At 38.3% G+C, this 23,005-nt stretch overlaps 1 protein-coding gene across 5 annotated transcripts in view; it reads right to left on the reverse strand.

Moving 5' to 3' along the window:
- The window catches only part of LOC150109321 (Na(+)/H(+) exchanger beta-like), a 489,491-nt gene that overhangs the window by 141,122 nt on the left and 325,364 nt on the right, over nucleotides 1-23,005 (reverse strand). The window lies entirely within an intron of this gene.

Raw genomic sequence — 23,005 nt, forward strand, 5'->3', positions numbered from 1 at the left:
CATTGTATAAATAGAAATTTTAATAATTGTGGAGCTGGAGTTGGTCTTAAGATGACTTAATAAATAAACTTTTTTAAGGCAGTTAGTTCTTTCTATGATATATTGCATTTAGGTAGTTGAGATTTGGTCAGGGTCATTACAATATCTTATCCCATTTTCCCCTTGTGTGCTTGACTAGGTAGCCTGTCACAGCCAAATAACCTGACTTCTTAAACCTTAAGTGCTCTGACTGGGCAGTCAGTCCTATACACACACTATATGGGAGGCTCAGGGTGGACAGGGATACACAGCGTGAGAAAGGTGGATGCTCCAAGAGGAGGTGAGAGAATGTGTAGGCAGGAAAGTAAAGGGATGATCAGGGATCAAAAGGAAACAGATGGAATTGCAAAGGGTTCTAAAATGAAGAAGCAGAAAGGGAAATGGCCCCAGTCCAGCATGGAGAGATCACATCGAGTGAGTGGTATCAGTGGAACTAGCTGTAGATCCAGAAATGAGTTGTTGTGTTTGTATACCAATGCTAGAAGTATAAGAAACAAGGCGGATGAAATGGTTGCACTAATTGCGTCTGTGCACCCAGAGATTGTCGGAATAAGTGAGACATGGTTAGATGAGGATGACATCCTGACAGGAATAGAGATGGAAAGGTATGATGTGTTTCGTGAGGATAGAAGGGGTAAAAAGGGAGGGGGAGTGCTATTGATGATAGAGAAAGAGTTATGTCCATACAAGGTAGAGATGCAAGAGGGAAATGGGGCCAGTGGTTTTGAGGCAGTATGGTGTGAGATAGAGGTGAATAGAATCAAATACTTGGTGGGATGTTGTTATAGACCTGGTAATGTGGATGGTGGTGATAGTGAAATGTATAGTCAAATAAGCCAAGCAAATAAGAAAAGGGTGATCATTATGGGTGATTTTAATTATGGCAATATAGACTGGAATAAAGAGATAGCAACTGGAAGTAAAGAAAATGAGTTTCTTGAGTTTTTGAGGGATAACTACCTCAGACAGTATGTAACAGAGGGCACAAGAGGATTAAGGGTCTTGGATTTGGTCATCTCATCGGAGGATGTAATTATCAATGAGGTATCAAATCATCCACCAATTGGTGAAAGTGACCATGAGGTGATTACTTGGGTGGTTGCCAGCAGTGCAAGGACCCCAGTGAAAAAAGGGTATATGTGGAACTACAAGGGGGGTGATTATGAAGAGCTCAGGAGACAGCTTGCAGGTGTAGCATGGAATGAGGAGTTAGATGGAAAAGAGATCAATGCAGCTTGGGGGATTTTCAAAAAATATTTAGTGGCTGCAATGTCTAAATGTATACCACGGGTGAGAAGGTTAAATAAGTTAGGTGTGAGATGGATGAATAAAGAGATTAAGCATGCAATACAGAGAAAAAGGGCATTGTGGAGGCAGCATAAGAGAAGTGGAAGTAACCAATTTCATGAGTTCTACAAAGACCAGGCAAGGAGAGTGACTTGGTTGGTGAGAGTAGCTAAAGAGAGGTATGAACAGCAGTTAGCTAATGAAGCTAAAAAGAATCCTAGGGAGTTCTTTCGATATGTAGCCAGCAAAAGAAAGAATGATTATGGAAGGATGACATTGATTGGAGGAAATGGTATAAAGACAGCTGTTGCAGAATGTGTGGTGGAGATACTTAATGAACAGTTCATAAAGATCTTTCAATCTTGTGAATGTGACTTCATGGAGAGATTAAGAGCAGTTGATGATGGGGAGGAGAGACTGACTGTAAGTGAGGAAGAGGTGTTTGGGGAGTTGAGTAAACTAGATGTAAATAAGGCTGTGGGACTTGATAATATATCACCGCGTATTCTGAAGGAATGTGCCAGAGAGTTGACACCTGCCTTGACATATTTTTTTAATACGAGTCTTGCACTTGGTCAAATCCCTAAAGAGTGGAAGGAGGGCAAGATTGTGCCACTTCATAAAGGAGGTGATCGAACTCAAGCATTAAACTATAGGCCTATCTGTGTGTCAGGTGTTGTGGTTAAGTTGTTGGAGAAGCTTGTGAGAACTAGGATCCAGAGTTGGGTTGACAACAATGTTATAATCTTTGATGGACAGCATGGATTTGCTAAAGGGAGGTCGTGTTTTAGTAATCTACTTACTTATTACAATAAAGTAACTGCTTCCTTGGACAGAGGAGAAGGATACACAGTAATATATTTGGATTTTGCAAAAGCTTTTGATAGAGTACCTCATGATAAGTTGACAGTCAAACTAGAGCAGATGGGGTTGGATATTAGATTAGTGCATTGGATTGGAGACTGGCTATCTGATAGGTATCAACAAGTTGTGTATGGGGGTGCAATATCCAGGAAAAGGAAAGTCACTAGTGGAGTGCCTCAGGGATCTGTTTTAGGGCCATTACTATTTAACTTGTATATTAATGATATTGGCAAAGATTTGGATGGAGATATTCAGTTGTTTGCAGATGATGCAAAGTTGGGACGAACCATAAAGAGTAGTGAAGATGTTGTGGTCTTGCAAGAAGACTTGAATAAATTGAGTGATTGGGCAAGCAAATGGGGATGTGAGTTCAATGTTGCAAAATGTAAGGTTTTAAAATTTGGAAAACAAAGATGGGATGCAGAATTTATGCTTGGTAAGAATATATTGTTGGAAGTAGAGGAAATAAGAGATCTGGGAGTGATAGTGGATAAGGATCTAAAATTTAGGGGACACATCGCCAAAATTGTGAAGACAACACAAAGACTTCTGGGAATGATGAGGAGGACACTGACGTGTAGAAGTAGGAAGATTCTTGTTCCATTGTATAAGGCTTTGATTAGGCCACACATGGACTATTGTGCCCAGATTTGGTCACCTGGTTTTCAGAAGGATGAAGAGATGTTGGAAAGGGTCCAAAGGCGACTGACTAAGGTAGTTTCTGACCTCTGGAATGTCGAGTATGAGGAAAGATTGAAAAGATGTAATTTGCAGAGTCTAGTGGAGAGAAGGAAGAGGGGATATATGATAGAGACCTACAAGTTGGTAAGGGGTTGTTATAGGATCAATGGCGGAGAAGTTCTACAGAGAATAGTGGGAGATCAGGGGAGAACCAGAGGTCATGCCTGGAAACTGTATAAAGAGGGTGTGAGTAGGGGAGTGAGAGGCAGGTTTTTTTCGTGCAGAGTTGTGAATGATTGGAATGCCTTGCCTGAGAGTGTGGTGTCTGCAAGGAGTTTGAATGTGTTTAAGACCCGGTATGATGAGATGTGTGTGAGATAAAAGGACCTCCTAGATGAGTCTTTGACTCCATGAGGTCTTGTTTAATAATAATAATAATAATAATAATAATAATAATATTATGGCTGTTAATTGCATGTGTTCTTCTGGTTTGCTGATTTGCCTGTTTTGTAAGATGAAAAGCCTAAATTTCCAAGTGGAAATTTGGTTCACATCTTAGGTGGGATACAAATAAAGGTCTTTGTCCAAAATGGAATAGGTTTGGAAGAAATGGGGGGAGAGAGGCATAACATACACTAGTTCTGAACAAAACTTGCCTACGGTTACCTACTGTAGATAAGTTTATTACGGATGAATTCATAGCATTCAAGTAAATAATATCAAAGATAATCCTTTTATAAAGGATTATCTTTGATCATCAGAGTTATGCAAAATAGAATCTCAGGTCAACTAGGAACAAACTAGTCATCTGACTAAACAGGATTTATGGAACAACTTTCCTATAATAGATCACATGCATATAATAAGTTAACGTATTCAAAATATAATGAGGATAAGCTGAATATCACCCATGGAAATATCTCTGGCAATGCAGAAGCTGACAATCTGTGAGACAGTAGTAGGAGAGTCTTTGAAAGGGGGGGGGGGGGGCTAATAGTGCTGATGTGGCTTTTCATAATGATTTGGATAAGCTGGAAAGTAGAAAGGTGGCAAGTGAATGGAAATTTCAGTTTAATACAACTAAATGTAAGAACTTAGAAGTTGGGATCCACAGATGGAAGGCTGCATACTCTATTGGTGCATCTATACTAGAGGCAATGCATGAGGCAGGAAATATTGGAGATGATAGCTGATAAAAATTTGAAGTTTAGGGCACATATTGTTAAGGCAATCCTGAAAATTGCTATGATACTAAAATGGACTTTGACCAGTAGACATAAACAGTGGTGATTTCAATGTATAAAATGTGATCAGACCACATCTAGACCACTGTACTCAGATTTGGTACACTGAGAGTTGAAGAGAATAAATTAACCTTGGAGAGAGTAGAGATGTGAATAACTAAAATGATATCAGGACTCTACAATGTTAGTTATGAGGATAGAATGAGGGAATTCCAACTGAAGAAGACAAAGGGATGACATGATTGAGACATTTAAACTGTTAAGAGATATTTACAGGATTGACACAGGTGGGATTTTTCATATAGTAAAACTAGAGGAAGGAACAAGGAAGACAATAGGTCATCCCTGGAAGCCGTGAAAGGTTGCGAAGTGTAGGAGGGTGAGAAGTGGTTTTTTTTTTTTTTTTGTTGCTGCATTAACCATGGAATTCACTTCCTGATAGAATGGTAAATGTGCAAGCAGTGCATGGGTGCAAAGATTCACATATCTTTGGAGTGGTGTCTTTAGGTGATGTTTGAAAAGTTGGTAAAAGATCGCATACAGAAATGGAATAACAGAAAATCTACACTTTGCCATAACCACAAACAGTAAGGGTTTACTAAGGAAAGGTTGTGTTTGAGAATTTTGCTCACATTTTATAATAGCATTACAGTCAAGTTAGACAAGTGGAATGGATACACCAGAATACTTTTGGACTTTGCTAAGGCTTTTCACAGGATATAGCATGGAAGACTACATTTGCGTTGGCCACTAGAGGGCCATATGGTGTGTAGTGTTTGTGGATAGCTCCTGAACAGATAAGTGATATTTTGAAATAACTGGTGAATTTGCATAGTATTTACATAGTATTGTTTACTTTTAGTATTTTGGCATGTCTGGGTGATTTTTGTGTGTCTTTTGAGTATTTCAATAGTAAATTGATAGATATGATTATCTGTGCACATGGCTCCCATAAAGAGGAATACAAAGATGGCATCCAGGTCGCCATATATGTCTAAAAATTTTAACTTAAAGGATTTGATTCAGTATACAGTTTGTGAAATGTATGCATTGAAGAGAGCGGTTGGAGTCTGGTTAAACAACGATAGTGGAGTGAATGTGTGCAAAAAGTGTGAAGAATGTGAGGATTTAAAGAGTGTTTCAGGTCATATGAGTGATATCGTTGTTGAAACTGAGAATCTAGATAACAGTGATATGCGAGGTATGAATGGTGATATTTGTGAGGTAGTACCTGATAGTTGTGAGAGTGGCGTTGAAAGTGAGAATGAAGGTAAACATACAGAACGATTGAATGAATCATCAGAGAATAAAAATGATGACACTGATGCAATGAGTGAGATCGCTCTATTACGCGGAGCGATACATAGGGCAAATTGGCAGCTGGAGCATTGGCAAAAATGTTTACCAAGCATACCGACTAATAATCAGCAAAAGTATGATAGCAAAAATAAGGGTATGATAGTGAGTGTAAACAAAATGAAAGAGCGAGTGTTGTATGGAGATTCCTTAGTAAGAGGTGTGTTAGTTGAGAGTTTGACAAAATCGTACCAACCTGGTGCGAATGTTAAGAATGTAAGCAAGTCGATTAGAATGCAAAAACAGCGGGTGAAAGAATTGATAGTGGTAGCAGGTACAAATGATTTGAAAGGAAACAAAATGGCTATGAGTGAGGACGTGAAGGAATTGCTTGAGGTAGCAAAAGAGAAGAGTGAGGGAGTTAGGTTAGTGAGTCTATTGCCACGGTATGACAGTGAAGAGTATAAAAGGAGGGCCATAATTGCTAATGACTTTATGCATAAATTATGCAGTATGTGTGGTGTGGAATTTGTGGATGTGTGGAATGAGTTCGATGGGCGAAAGGATTTATATAAAATGGATGGTTTACATTTGAATAGGTTTGGTGTACGAAACTTGAAAAGGTGTTGTCGAATGTAGTAGAAGTGAATGTGCAGAATCAGGGAAACTAGTGTTATTAAGGGGGGGGGAGAAGTAGATATGCAGACTTTAGGGGGATAGTTGAGTGTGTGAATGTATGTAATATGCCCAAGCGAGTAGGAAAGACCACGAATCAGAATGGGATAGTTAGTATAAGGAATCAAAATAGGGATGGGACAAATCGGCTTCTGCAATTCATGTATACTAATGCCAGAAGTATTAGGAACAAGAAGAATTTTTGGCCTTGGTTGGCATTTCCAGACCACAGGTTTTTGGCATTAGTGAAATATGGCTGACAGAAGATGGCATAGCTAGTGGGATTGAATGTGAGGGTATGGTGTGTGTTCAGGAGTGACAGGGAGAATAAAATGGGGGGAGGAGTATTGTCGATGATAGCTGATGAGCTACAGCCAAGGAGAATAGAAGTGGAACTGCAGAATAGAGAAAAGAGCACTTTTGAGGCTATTTGGTGTGAGATTGAAACTAGCAGAACAAAATATACAGCTGGATGCTGCTATAGACCAGGTGATGGAATAGATGGTGGAGATAGTATTCATAAGCAAATAGAAGAAATGAGTGGAAGGAGGGTAATTATTATGGGAGATTTCAACTATAGTAACATTGACTGGAAGGAGGAGAGGACACATGGGAGGACGGAATTGGATTTTATGCGGTTTTTAAGGGATAACTATTTGTGACAGAATGTAATGGAAAATACTAGGGGTCAGAGAGAGTGCTTGACCTAGTAATTGCATCTGAGAATTTGGCTGTAACGAATATGACCACATTGCCACCAATTGGAGAGTGATCATAGGGTCTTGACTTGGGAGGTGGCTAAAGGTGTGGAATTTACAATTAAGACAGGGTACATGTAGAATTATCGGGCTGGAAAGTATGACAAGCTTAGGAGTTTGATTGGTTCAGTGCCATGGCATGTACAACTCCAAGGGCTGGAAGTTGATAGTGCATGGGAGGCAGTTAAGAAGTGTTTGCATGAAGCAATGGCTGACTGTATACCTAGAGTCCGAATAATAAATCAAGTAGGGGTTTAATGGATGAATAACACCATTAAGTTTGAGCTGCAAAAAAAGAAACAACTATGGAGGGAATTCAAGGAGAAAGGTGACCGGCAGGCACATGAACGGTATAAAGCACAGGCCAGAAGAGTAACGAGTGTGGTAAAAAAAGCAAAAAAGGATTTTGAAAGAACATTGGCCATGCAGGCTAAAAAGAATCCCAAATAGTTTTTTCGATATGTTGCAAGTAAAAGGAAAAATGTATATGGCAGAATGATTTTAAAGAATGCCGATGGTAGGGAGGTAACCGAATCAGTTGATATAGTTGAATTACTGAGCGAACACTTTGCAAGAATATATCATCTAGGTGGTGACAGAAATCAATGAACCAATAGATTATACGGTAATTATGGTGAATGAAGTGGAGGTGTGTAGTCTATTGCAAAACCTCAATGTCAATACATCTGTGGGATTGGATGGTATACCAGCTCATGTCGTATGTGAAGCGGCTAAAGAATTGTCAGTACCCTTGACCATTTTTTTTAATTTGAGTCTGGGTTAGTCCCGAGGGGGTGGAAAGAGGGGAAAATAGTTCCACTGCATAAAAAAGGTTCCAAGACTGCTGTTGTAAATTACCGACCGATTAGCATATCAGGAATCATTGTCAAAGTCTTGGAGAAATTAGTCAAGAGAAGAATACAGGATTGGATAGATGAAAATGGGATACTGTATGGGGGACAACATGGTTTTGTGAAGGGTAGATCATGCCTCAGTAACTTGCTCACGTTTTATAACACAGTGACGGCTGAACTGGATAAGGGTAATGGGTTTACAGTGATTCTACTGGACCTTGCAAAGGCCTTTGAACTCTAATCAGTAAACTGGAGCAGATGGGGATGGATATAGGATTGGTGAGATGGATAGGAGGGTTGTTTATGGAGATATACCAGAGAGTGGTTTATTCAGGAGTTGAGTCCAAAAGACGGCTTGTGACTAGTCGTGTGCCACAGGGTTCTGTTCTTGGACCACTACTTTTCAATTTGTTCATTAATGATATAGGAAAGGATCTGAGAGGAAGTGTTCACTTGTTTGCTGATGATGCAAAGTTGGGTAGAGCAATTGTGGGTGCACAGGATGTCAAAATTTTGCAAGAAGATTTGGATAGTTTGGAGGACTGGGCTATGGAAAATGGATGTCAATTTAATGTGGCAAAGTGTAAGGTTATGCATTTTGGGGTGAAAAGATTAGCAGCAGTATATCACATTGGTGGAACCGTACTCCATGAGATTAATGAGGGCAGGGAGTTGAAGTTTAGGGGGCACATTGCAAAAGTGGCTAAATCAGCTCATCAAATCACTTGGCTCCTGAAAAATACTTTAACAAGCAGAGACAAAAAAGTTATTGTCCCTTTGTATCGAGCCTTGATAAGACCCCATCTAGACTACTGTGCCCAGATATGGGCGCCTGGGTTTCTTCTTGATGGGGAAGAGGTGGAGAGGATCCAGAGACGAGTGACCAAGATGATAGCAGGTCTGTGGAATGAACCATATGAGAACAGGTTGAAGATTTGTGGGTTGCAAAAATTGGTTAATAGGCGGAAAAGGGTGATATGATTGAGACATTCAAATTACTGAAGGGTTTCTATAAGATTAATCCAGAAGATATTTTTGAGAATAAGACTGGTGATGGAAGGACTAGGGGCCATACATGGAAGCTGGGCAAGAATGTGGTTAGCAGGGGTGTTAGAGCTAGGTTTTTTACTTGGAGAGTGGAATAAGCTGACAGAGTCTGTTGTGGGTGCTATGACTGTGAATGAGTTCAAGGCGAGGTATGATAGATACTGTGTAAATGTCGAAGAGTTGTTCTTGACATGATGTTAGGGCCTTCCTCGATGAGTCTGTCGACACCTTGGAGTTGCCCGAAATAATAATAATAATAATAATTGTTATAGATTGGAGGATATGGGACTGGATTATAAACTGTTAAGTTAGATAAGAGGATGGTTGACTGACAATTATCAAAAAGTGGTATGTGGGGAGTGAGTTTGAGATTTTAGGTGGTATCCCACTGCGTGCTTGGTCCATTGTTATTCAATCTTTGCATTAATGACATTGGGAAAGATTTGAGAGAGAGACATACAACTGTTTGTTAATAATGTTAAGATAGGCAAGGAAATCAGGAATGTGAGAGACATGCAGAATTATAGGCATGCAAAAATGGTTATCAGTTCACTGCTAGTAAACATAAAGGAATGCACTGATATGATAAGATATTATTATCATGATTCAGGCCTCCAAGGAGTCAAAAGACTCATCATGGGAGGCCTAGAAAACACAAAGTCTATCATACCACTCCTTGAACTCATTGACTGTTTGTGCTCTCACTACTCTATCAGGCAATGCATTCCATAGTTCAACCATCCTCCAAGCAAAGAAACCACTCCTCACCCTCTTGCTCACAGCTTCCTTTCGTAACTTCCAGGGATGGCCCCTTGTCCTTGCTCCTTCCCCCCCCCCCCCAGTTCCACCAAAAGAAAGAACTTTCCAATTTCAACCCTGTAACTACCTCTCAACAGTTTAAAAGACTCAATAATATCACCTCTCCTTTTATCTACCAAACTCTGCAGTTCACATTCCCTCAGCCTGTACATACTCAGCCTCAGTCTGTACCCTTTCCACAGTTAATTTATCCCCTTCAAATCCTGGGGACCAAATTTGAGCATAATAGTCCAAGTGTGGTCTGATCAGGGCTTTATACAATGGAATGGCAACTCTTTTATCTCTGCAGGTCAGCATCCTTCTCAGGATTGTAGCAATCATCTGGGTTACCTTCACCACCTCTGCAATGAATATGTTCCCTGAATTTCCGGTTTCTATCAATCATCATCAGATCCCTTGCCTCCCCTACTTCCTCCAGTAGAGTTCCTCCAAAAGAGTATGCAGCCTCTCACGCATGTATCCCAAACTTCAAGACTACATTTAGCTAAATTAAACTGATATCCTCATTCATTTGCCCATCTGTCCAATTTACTCGAATCCTCTCACAGGGCTATCACATCTGCACTATTACTAATAATGCTTCCTAGTTTCACATCATCTGCAAACAACTGCATATCCCCCTGCAATCCACTGACAATGTCATTGATATAAAGGTTAAACAATACAGGTCCCAGTACTAAGCCCTGTGAGATCCCACTTGTAACCTCATGCCTCCTTGATGCTTCTCCCCCATACACAACTCTGATAACTTTCAGATAGCCAATTCTGAATCCAGTTCACTAACCTGACATCTAAATCTATGTGCTGCAACTTAAATATTAGCTTATCATGTGGAACCCTGTCAAATGCATTTGTTAAAAAAAAATAAAAAAATAAAAAAATGGCAGAACATGCCTTTCCATCATCAACTGCTCTTGTCACTTTATTATAAAAGGCAATATTACTAAAGCAAGAGCACTCCTTAACAAATCCATGTTGACTCTCATAGATAGCATTACCCTATTCTGCCCAACACTGTACATGATTTCTAACTAATTTCTCCAAGATCTTAACAGTTGATAAAACACAAACTGGTCTTAGTTTGACATTTCCAGTCTGTTACTACCCTTATGCAATCGCACTATCTTAACTTCCTTCCATTCCTTGGGTACCTTTCCCTTGGCAAGGCTTTCATTGAAAATCCAGGTCAATGGAGCTGTCAGTTCTTTAGCACATTCTCTCAAAACCCATGGCAAAATTCCATCCAGTCCCACTGCTTTATTGACATCCAGAGATCATAGTACTCAGCATTTGAAACAACCCTCCTCTTGTACTTCTAAACCTTAAACCTGCCCTATCCCTCTAGCATTAAAACCTACTTCTCCAGGATGAAATACCCCAATAAAATGTTCATTGAACAACTCCACTATATCCTTTGCATCTGTAACCCTATTCTCATTTTTATCCCACAGTGTCATTCTCCTCACGATCATTTCTCCTCCTACTGGCCACAGTAGGAGGAGAAATGAGTAAAAAATTCCCTTAGGATTTTCTTTGGATCTCAGGGCCAATCTCTTCCCATATTCCAGTTTTACCTTCCTCGCCATACTAGTCACTCTCCTGGCCTGAGTCTTATATTCTTCATGCATCTGCTCTCCACCCCCCCCCTCTCCTTATATCTCTACCTAATCTCTTTTTTTACCTGCAGTTCCTGTTTGATATTGTGTGTCATCCACTTTACACCAAATTGCATTTTCTTCTTCATTCGTAGTACATATACAGCTTACTATTGCTGCTAATAAATATTCCTTCATGAGTTCCAAAGCACTAATGATATCTTGCCCTTCCAATTCCTTCCTCCATGGAACTGCCCCAAGTTCATAGCTAAAAACTATTATAATCATCTGCCTTATAATTCCACATACATTCCTTTTTCTCTAATGACATATTATATTGGTGGGATTATGCTAGCAGAAACTGATCAGGCTAGGGATCTTAAAGTTTAATAGATAGAAAGTTGAAGTTCTGGAGTCACATAGCAAAGACTGCAACTACTACTCACAGGATAATTGTAATTCTAAAACAAACTTTTACATGTAAAAAGTAAGTCATTTTGCTGCTTTACGATGTCTTGATGGTGTAAGGTATGAGTAGTAGGGGTAGCACCTCTGCCTGCTCAGCAGTAGCATCAAAATATTTGGTGGCTGGGTGGAATTGGTCCCCACTGCTCATACAACTCTCACTTATGGCTCCAAAACTAAGTGAGGGCATCAGCATTTTATGCTGTAGTGATGGAGAGTATCTCCTCCTTGTTGCACTTGAAGACTGGAATGGCTGAATTAGCAGATGACCAAAATTTAATTGACAATATTAAAGAAGGCATGACATCAAACTATGTGATATAGTCCAGGCACACTCTGAGACAAAACAGAGATGTGACCAGTCACCGTGGAAGAGACCACATAACCTTCCGTAGGAACGTAAGATGGATACTATGAAAATAGTATCATCATATATGACGAAGATACCTTTAACCCTCCAGGAAGGGGTATCTCCTAATCTTTCATGTCTGAAAACCAAGAATTTCTCTTAAATCTTACAAACTTGGAATGCAAGGACCTTATATGAAGTTGGAAAGTTCATCATCATCATCAAATTCCTGACATGTACCCTCAAGGGGTGTACAGGATATGATAGTACTACATGAAAAATTTACATCATTACTAATTTCCTATCTATAATTTTCCTTCAAATTATAGAAGTCTGTTACTTGTCAAGACTCCAATATTATCCGATCTTATATTTCTATCGTCTAAGGCACTTTGTACCATATCAATCCACCTATATCTTGGTCTTCCTCTGGGTCGTTTTCTTGCCAACCTGGCAGAGAACACTTGTTTTGCTAATCTCTCTGTTCACTGTTTAAATGACCATACCACCTGAGATTAGCTCTGCTAATGCATTCCTGGATGCTGACAACGTCAAGTTCTTTCCTAATATCCTCGTTTTTAATATGATATTGCCATTGATGCCATCTGTTCACGCCTCTAATCTTTCTCAGGACTCTCATATCTGCGGTCTCTAGTCTTTGATCAAGTGTTTTACCTCTGACCCAGCTCTCAGATCCATAAGTTAAAATTGGTTTGAACACTGTCTTGTATACAGCTAATTTAGTGTTCCGACTAATTTCTCTCTTATTCCATATGAATTTATTCAATTGACTTCCTACCATACCAGCTTTGTTGATTCTCTTGTCTATCTCCATATTTATATTTACCATTGTTATCGTTCACTTTCATTTGAACTTTCTAATAATTTTAGTTTGCCTACCACAGTACCTTATCTTACTTATTTATCCTTTCTCTCTTCTACCAAATCTTACTGGCCACGCTATTATTTGTTATACTATTTATATATTGTATTGTACCCCCTTTTCGCTTTACCTTGTCCCTCTTTTATTTGTTTAATACATGGCTACTATTATCTTAGCTCTTTTACATATGCAAGTAAATCGCTGGTCTCCTATTAAATTAATTTATTTCTTAGGATCTTTGCAGTCTTATTGGCCTCTTTACTTTCTAAACATCATATTATCACACAACAATCTGATGAAGTTCACCCTACAAGTATTAACACATTTATTTTTTTACTGCGCCAGCTCAGGGTGACCCCTTCAGAGTGATATATGATAATTAGAATCAAGATTAATCTTATCCCTCCGCTTACTTATTTCTTTCTCACAGTCGTGGCTCGCTTAATATATTTATTCTCTTGGGTTTATCCTGCTTAGTTCGTTTATTTTTTTTTTTGAGCGGTGGTTTTGAATTCTTATAACACAAGCAGATCAGACAAGTACATAAATGAAACAATTTAATGAGCCTTAAGGAGATACACAATTATACAATTCAAACAGGTTAATGTGGATGCACTCAATTTAGATCAAAGGCTCTAATTAATTTATACTAGTTACACATATTAAACTGCAATAACCACTAATACAATCAATTTTGTAAAATTTCATAGGTAATCATCATGCCATTCTGATACATGTGACCATGAGTTAACACAATAACATAATTTATACATTAAGCTTAGCGTAATCAGATATCTACTCGGCCTCGTGGGCAAACAAATCTTAACACTATTTCAGGCCTATACCTAGTTGTAGGCTAATCTTACAGTCCCTTAAAGCTTAGTCCATTACAAATGTGTTCACGGGGAATTCACTCTCTTCTATAACAGGAAATAGGATCTTAAAAGTCTACATTACCATCTCTGTCCTCAAATTCTTAAATTTTGTTCCTGCCTTGTCTGGTCATCAAGGCCTTCAATATAGTCCTTTTAGAGGATATCTTCCGTTGATCTGTGCAAGTAGAATCTCAGCGGGAAAACTGGGAAGTGGCACGGTAACGTTGCGTTGTACGGCCGGCATCAATTTGGTTCTTCCGTCGCACGACAACACACAGCTATCCTAGAGCACGGACATAGCTTGGCCCCAATACGAACGCTACGACAGACGAACCAAATGCCTTCCCCGACTGGCCAGGAAACTTCTCCGACGACAAGCTCGACCACGGTCCGAGAGATCAGGAACCAGGAATCCAGGAAAAAAAGATCTCGAATCGTGCTTGCAAGGCCTTTTTGTTTAATTTTCTCCTCTCGGCAATTCTCGATCTTCACGATGCATGCCAACGCAGTCACGTGAGGTAATGTCAATCTCCTTAGCTCCCTCTATTTTAATCGCCCGTGTGGCTGCTTTCCATTCCTGGAAAACGCTTAGGTTTCCTTTTCCAGTACTTCTCTCCCTCCCTTCTCTTTCATAACGTAGGATGGCAAAAGTGACCCTTGAACCCTGACTCATAGGCCTTGCTAATTTAGTACTAGAGACTGGTCTTTTTCAAATGGATTTGTCAGCTTACATGGATCTATATCTGGTCCACACTTAATAGAGATTATATATAAAAGCTTACTATACAAGTTTATGTAATTCCTAATTTATAATTGTTTTGCACTTGTAAACAGCTTACACTTATCCTATTGCCAACGTTCCATATTCTCTGCCTAAGTTGCATTAAAGTTGTGCCCTGAATAATTTACATTAAACATTTCTTAGCTCTTTCAGGATACAACACCATCTTCACTAAAAATTGTGCCTAAGTAGCTGAAATGTTTTACTTGTTCTACAGGTTCCCCGTTCACAACGCAGTTGACATTTTCAATGATTCTACCTATTTTCATTGTCATTGTCTTTTTATTGCTGACCTTCATACCATATCTATTACAACAGTTATTCAATTTAGTCAGGGAATCTTGCAAACTTGTAGCAGATTTATTTAGAGGTATAACATCATCCGCATAAAGCAAAGAGCTGACATTAACATCCCCAATTCTGATATCATGTTTAATACCACTTTCCTTCATAATGTGATCCATATAGCTAACGAATAACAGAGAGGATAATGTACATCCTTGTCTCACACCAGATTTAACATTAAACCATCTTCCTGTACTTCCTTCAATTCTAACTGCTGACTTACAACTCAAATAAAGACTAAGTATTGCTTGATATAATGCCCCATTTACACCATATAACTGTAGCATATTGAATAGCTTCTCTCTTGGCACCTTGTCATATGCCTTTTCCAGATTGACAAAACTTAAATACAGATCTTTGTTATATTCCCATGCTTTCTCAACTATTTGTCGTAAAGTGAAGATCTGATCCTGAAAGCCTCTATTTGGCCTGAATTCCAGCTTTCTTCACCAAGCTTTTCTTACACAATCCTTCTCAACTGTTTCTCAAGTATATTTGCATAGATCTTGCCAGGAACACTCAGCAGGGAAATACCTCTGTAATTCTCACATTCAGTTTTATTTCCCTTTTTATATATGGGTACTATTAAAGCTCTACTTCAATCATTGGGAATTCGTCCCTCTGTCCAGGCTTTCTGAACTATGCAGTGCAGCCACTGTAAGACTTTTATACCACCATACTTCAGTATTTCTGGTCGAATATCATCTACTCCTGCTGCCTCTCCACATTTCTAGCCTTTGATGGCTTTTTCTACTTCAAGTATGGATATATATTCCTGACTGTATGCCTGTTGAGTGTTTTTTACCACTGTGCTATCACTGCTTGTTTCATTTAGCAATTTTTCGAAGTAATTACTCCATACTTCAAGGATATCTTTTTCTCCTGTTTTCATGTCACCTTTATCATCTCTAACTCCTTTAACAGCACTCTATCCTCCATTTCTAAGCTTCTTCAACAACCTCCAGAATATCTTATCACCTTCTTGATATTTATTTTCTATGTTCTTGCCAAATTACTCCCATGACTTTTGTTTAGCTAGTTTTTCACAGTGTTTCGCTTTCTTACATTTGTCTCTGTATTCTCTAAGAGCAAAAGCTGACTTATTTGCCAGGAACTTTTGATATGCTTTCTTCTTTTTCCCTCACTGCCTCTTTAACTTCCTGTGTTCACCATGGAGTTCTGATTTTTCTATCCTTGCAGAGAACCTCACCACATGCCATCTCTGACTGAATCAATCAGGGTTTTCTTCAAGGCTTGCCATTGAATCTCCAAGGTTTGGTTCCTGTTCTCAAACTCTTTCATTTTTTTTTTCAATAATCTTTGTGTATTTTAGTCTAAAGTTCACATCTGAGAGCTGCTCAACTTTTATTCGCTTTAGAACTTTCTTACATGTTATTCTTTTCAATATGAAATTCAATTTTATCCTGTTCAAGACTAAATAGTGATCGCTTCCAATTTCAAATCCTCTGTACATTCTCTTGTCCTGCACCAGGGAGAAAACATCACTTTTATTCCTTATTCCTTGTCTCTTCTCTCCATGTGAATTTGTGCACATTTTTATGTTGGAACATGGTGTTAGTAATAACCAGTCCATGTCCTGAGTAGAAATCCAACAGGTATTTGCCATTATTATTAGCTTTGCTATTTTCTCCAAATTTTCCAAAATATTTTTGTATGTCTGACAATCATTTCCTACTCTGCTATTTAGATCCCCAACAAAGACCAACTTTTCCTTTTTCATTGTGTCAGTAGCTTTTTCTAGAGCCTCAAAAAATTCCTCCACTTCTACCTCAGTAGACCCTTCTGTGGGACCATAGGCACAAATAAGTCTCATTGTCCAATTCCCCATTATGATATTTGCCCATCTCACTCTACTTGAGACTGCCTGCCATTCAAGAAGATTAGCCTCGTATTTTGTGTTGAATACTATGGCTACTCCTTCTTTTTCTTGATTGTCATTGCCTGAATATAACATTTTGTATTTATTGCTCAGAAAGATCTCACCAGTTTTTGTTTTTTTTGTTCCGATGTACTGATCTTTAACTCTGGTGATGTTGAGTTAGGGTGTGCTTTCAGGTTTGTTCCAGTAGCTGACTTTTCGCTGTTCGCCCTGGTTCCTTGGCAAAAACAACGGGGGCCTTGTTTAACCGGGCGACACCCCAGCCGGCACGAAATTTTGTCATGTTGTACCATCATTTTCTATATTGGTTTAAGCCAATAAGAATACAATTTAGTCGGCTAAATCCAAAATTGCCAGCCCATCCTCGTTCGTTCAGTATCCAGGTGGATACCCAACAGGGTACACCATGAGAAGGTGAGGATTGGACATTAGGTCAGAAGCCCTGGTCAGTTCTCCACATTCTTTTAAAGGCTATGTGGAGGTCTCCTCTCAGTTATACAGCTTTGACTCTTAAACAACCCAAAATTGACATCTCTGGTATCAGTGAAGTCAAATGGACTAATAGTGGAAAAATAAATAGAAAGAGCCATTCAATTATATACTCATGTGGAGACAGTCATAGGAATGGAGTAGCATTTGTACTAAAAAATAAGATTGTGCAATTCTCTACTTGGATTTTGGCCCAGAGATGGGCCAAAAGGGCCCATCTCTGGGCCCTTTTGGCAGGAGAATTGCATTTTAATGACAGGAGAATTGCATTAAAAATTGCAGTTCAACCTTTTAATATTTTTATTGTTCAAATATATGCACTTACTTCTGATTACCCAGATGAAGATGTAGAATGTTTCTATGAAGACATTCAAAATGCACTAAACAACGCTAAATCAGATGACATAACTATCATTACGGGAGATCTAAATGCTAAAGTAAGCTCAGAAAAGATCTCTTCCTGCATGGGAAACCAATGCCTGGAACATAGAAATCCAAGCGGAGAAAGATTAATACAGTTCTGTAAAGAAAACAATCTGGTAATAGCAAATACTTTATTTAGCCACCCTCCTAGAAGACTTTACACATGGAAAAGTTCCAGAGACAGTTGTAGGAACCAGATTGACTATATAATGATTAAAAAAGATTCCGGAATAACATCTTACAAGCCAAAACATACCCAGGGGCTGATATTGGATCAGACCACAACCCTGTGGTCATTAAAGCAGCAATAAAATTAAAGAAAACAATGAAACCTCTAAACACAGAAAAGTATGATCTTGGTTAAAATTCAAAAAATACAAGATAAATTTTTAAAGGAACTGGCCCAATCTACTGCTGTTAATGTTCCTGATCCCACCAAGTATCCTTACCCTAAAGATGAGATTGAGGATAGATGGCAGAAATTTAAAGAGGGCATAAAAAAAAGGCAGTAAAACAAACAATTTCCAAATTTGAGAAGAAAATGAGTAAACCCTGGATGAATGACAAGATACTAAAAAGGATGGAGGAAAGAAAGAAACACAAAAATCTTTCTGAATACAAGAACTTAAACAAGGAGATAAGGAAAGAATGTAGGATTGCAAAAGAACTATGGCTCAACAACAAATGCAAGGTAATTGAACTTCTGGACAAAAAGCACAAAACCAGAGAACTTCATGAAAAAGTTAGGAAGCTAACTAACAAATCTTGCAAAAGGGTAGGCTCTCATTGCATTGAAGATACCAGTGGAAACATCCTAATGGAGAAAGACAAAATAAGGGATAGATGGGTAGAGTATTCAAAGGAACTCTACAATCATGATAGAATAGATAAGCCAATCCAAGAAGATTTGGAGGCCTACTATTCTTACCTGGGAAGTAACAAATGCCATTAGGAAACTGAAACCAGGAAAAGCTCCAGGAATGGATGGAATTATGGCAGTATATCTAAAGACTTTAGATGATAAGGCTATAAGATCACTGACTGACATATGTAACAAAATATATGAAACTGGACACCTGCCAAAAGATTTTAAGCACTCAACATTCCTACCAATACCTAAAAAATCAAAGACAATCAAATGTGAAGAATACAGAACAATCAGTCTGATCAGTCAGATAGCAAAAATTATGTTATATATCATCCTAGAAATAAATAAACAAAAAATCAAAATGGAAATTAATGAAACACAATCTGGTTTCCAGGAAAATAAAGGAACTAGAGAAGGACTCTTTAACATTAGAATTATTATAGAAAGATATCTGGAGAAGCAGAAAGAAGTCTACCTATGTTTTATTGACTACACAAAGGCCTTTGACAATATACAACATGAACAACTAATCAAATGCATCAGAAATTTAGGAGTAGATGGTAAAGATACCAGATTACTGATAAATATATATTGGGAGCAAACTGCCTCAATAAAAATATCAAGGGAAATCTCAGAGGAATTCCCAGTAAAGAAGGGTGTCAGACAAGGCTATGTTCTTTCTCCTATATTGTTTAACCTCTATACTGAAAATATCTTCCAGCAATTAGAAGAATTTAAAGGAATCAGCATAGGAGGCAGGAATATAAACAACTTAAGATATGCAGATGATACAGTACTGCTAGCTGAAAATAAAAAAGATCTTCAAAACCTACTAGAAGAGATGCTGAAGCTAAGTGAAAAATATGGACTTAATTTCAACTTCAAAAAACCAAAACCATGCTGGTAACAAGAGAAAAAGGGAAAATAACTGATATAAATATTAAGATGAGAGGAAATACTTTAGATCAAGTAGAGAGTTATACACATTTGGGTCAACTAATTACAGAGAATGGAAAGTGTGATAAGGAAATATTAAGAAGAATAGAAATTGCTAGATCAACCTTCATTAGCATAAAAAACATTCTAACCTCAAGGGAAATTCACACAAAAACAAGAATTAAGCTGTCCAAATGCTACGTATGGTCAACACTGCTATATGGAGCAGAAACTGGACTATATCAAAATATTGTGAAAACAAACTAAAAGCCTTTGAGATGTGGATCCTCAGAAGAATTCTTAGAATCCCATCGACTGTCAAAAAAACTAATTTAGAAATATTAGAGATGATTGGAGAAGATAGGAATCTGTTGAAGATAGGAATCTTGGTCACATACTAAGTCATAAATCCCTACAAAAAACACTTTGTAGGGATTTTTGAAAAAGAAGGAATGTTACAAGGAAAAAGAAGAAGAGGAAGACAAAGAACAAATTGGATGGGAAATATCAAGGACTGGACCTTTTTGTCCTATGAAGAATGCAAAAGAGAAGCACAAAACTGTATATGGTGAAAGCTCATGGTAGTCAACCGCCTGGAAGGAGATGACATCTGACAAGAGACAAGACAATGTCTTGATATGACTTAAACTGAACTACTTGATATGACTTGAACTGTCTACTGCAGATACAGTAGACAACATGCAAAGACATGATAAAGATGATATCAAGATATGTACATTATGAAACAGATTGAGACTTTGTGGAGAGCAGATACTAGAAAAACAGATGAAAGAGGAGATGATATAGAGGTAATATAAATTAGTGGCATAAGTGAACATAGTGGTAGATTTGAGCTGCGATAAAAAAAATTGTTCTTAATTATTGTATAGTGTGGCTTTTTATCACAAATTGTGCTGCATTTTTTTCAGTTTAGATACATGTGTCCTTCAGTAGTGTTGTTGTAGGAATTTTTTTTTGTTTGTTTTTATTGTGTTTTGCTACTTGTTTGTTCATACTGCTTCTGAAAATGATATCGGTGGCACATAAGGATTTGGTACAAAGTTCTAGCTCTGCCTGGGTTTTTCGCAGTGGATGCATTGCGAAACTTGCTGTATGTATGCACCAAAAAATGTGAAAGATTTGAGGAAATGAGAAGAGGGAAAGCATTAACTATGTGAAAAGTGTCTTGATAGATTAGAGCAAAGGAAAGTTGGAATGGTTTAATGTTGATGGATTGCATTTGAATGGATTTGATATTGGGCATTTAGAAAGGTTATTGTTTTCTGAAAAGGCACAAAGTCAAAAACTTAATGTAGTAAATCATCAGAGTCTACTTGTGAAACAGAATAGCACAACTGAATGGATTGTATGTCAAGAGGGAGATGGATATGAGGTTTCAGATGTAGTTGCAGCATAAGGGAAAGAAATGCATAAGGGTGAGGATGAGATAGGTAGGAATGGAAATTAGAGTCAGTATCAAGGAAACTGGAATGGTCAGACTGAAGAGCGAAGTGTGGTATAGCAGCCAGAATAGAGAATGTTGGTGCTGGTAGAATGGCCTCAAGGACACAAGGATTGTTATGTTTATACACAAATGTAGGGAGTATTTGAAACTAGAGAACTGAGTTTGTTGCATCGATTGAGTCAGTGTGCCCAAATATAATTGGAACAAGTGAAACTTGGTTGTCTGAGGAGGATGTGATGTCGGGAATAGAAATAGAAGGATATATATAATTTTCTGGAAGGATAGAAATATGAAAAGATGAAGGGGGTAAGTGCTGTTAATGACTGCAGAGGAATTGTGTTCACAAAGTGTGGACGTTGATACTGCATGCACAGATTATGAATCTGTGTGGTTCAAAGTTGAAATAAACAGGTTTATATATCTGACAGGATGCTGTTATAGGCCAGGGAATACTGATTGTGAAATGGTTATGCAAATTAGTTGGGTATGTAAAACGAAGGTGATTCTGATGGGAGACTTTAAAGGAATATAGACTGGAGGGAGGAGATAGTGTATGGGAATAAGGAAAGTAAGTTTGCTGAATTTTTGAGGGATAAATATCTTAAGCAGCATGTGGATGAAGCAATTAGAGGCTTTAATGTTTTAGAATTGGTGATAACTTTGTAAGATGTAGTTGTTAGTGAGGTGTTAATACTTCCACCGGTTGGTGAAAGCAATCATGAGGTGCTTGCTTGGAAAGTGATGAAACAAGAAAAGTTTACTACCAAAAATGGATATATGTGGAAGTATAAAAGTAACAAAGATGGTGCCAGGATTGTACAATGTTAGTTATGAGGATCGGCTGAGGGAATGTGGACTGCAGAGTTTGGTAGATAGAAGGAGAGGTAATATGATTGAGATTTTTAAACTGTTGAGAGGTGGTTACAGGGTTGACACTGGGGAGTTCTTTCACTTGGTTGAACAGCGGGAAGGAGTGATGACAAGGGCCATCCCTGGAAGTTACGAAAGGAAGCTGTGAGCAAGAGGGTGAGGAGTGGTTTCTTTGCATGGAGGGTGGTTGAACCATGGAATGCATTGCCTGATAGAGTGGTGAGAGTGAGAATGGTCAATGAGTTTAAGGAGTGGTATGATAAACTTTGTGTTTCCTAGGAGGGACCTCCCACGATGAGTCTTGATAGACTTTGTGTTTCCTAGGAAGGACCTCCTGCGATGAGTCTTTTGACTCCATGGAAACCTGAATAATAATAATAAAAATAATAATAATTATCATCATCATCATCATCATCAAATTCCTGCCATGTACCCTCAAGGGGTGTACAGGATATGACAGTACTACATGAAAAAATTACATCATTACTAACTTCCTATCTACAATTTTCCTCCAAATCAGTCTGTTACTTGTCAAGACTCCAACATTATCAGATCTTATATTTCTATCGTCTAAGGCACTTTGTACCGTATCAATCCACCTATATCTTGGTCTTCCTCTGGGTCGTTTTCCTGCCAACCTGGCAGAGAACACTTGTTTTGCTAATCTTTCCTCTCCCATTCTATTTAAGTGACCATACCATCTGAGATTAGCTCTGCTAATGCATTCCTGGATGCTGACAATGTCAAGTTCTTTCCTAATATCCTCATTTTTAATATGATATTGCCATTGATGCCATCTGTTCACGCCTCTAATCTTTCTCAGGACTCTCATATCTGCAGTCTCTAGTCTTTGGTCAAGTGTTTTACTTCTGACCCAGCTCTCAGATCCATAAGTTAAAATTGGTTTGAACACAGTCTTGTATACAGCTAATTTAGTGTTCCGACTAATTTCTCTCTTATTCCATATGAATTTATTCAATTGACTTCCCACGATACCAGCTTTGCTGATTCTGTTGTCTATTTCTATATTTAGTTTACCATCTTCAGTAAAAATTGTGCCTAAGTAGCTGAAATGTTTTACTTGTTCCACAGGTTCTCCATTCACAACACAGTTGACATTTTCAATGATTCTGCCTATTTTCATTGTCTTTGTCTTTTTATTGCTGACCTTCATACCATATCTATTACAACAGCTAT

The sequence above is a fragment of the Typopeltis vanoorti genome, chromosome 2 (assembly GCF_054136105.1).
Source record: "Typopeltis vanoorti isolate ZY-2024b chromosome 2, IOZ_Tvanoo_1.0, whole genome shotgun sequence".
Lineage (NCBI taxonomy): Eukaryota > Metazoa > Arthropoda > Arachnida > Uropygi > Thelyphonidae > Typopeltis > Typopeltis vanoorti.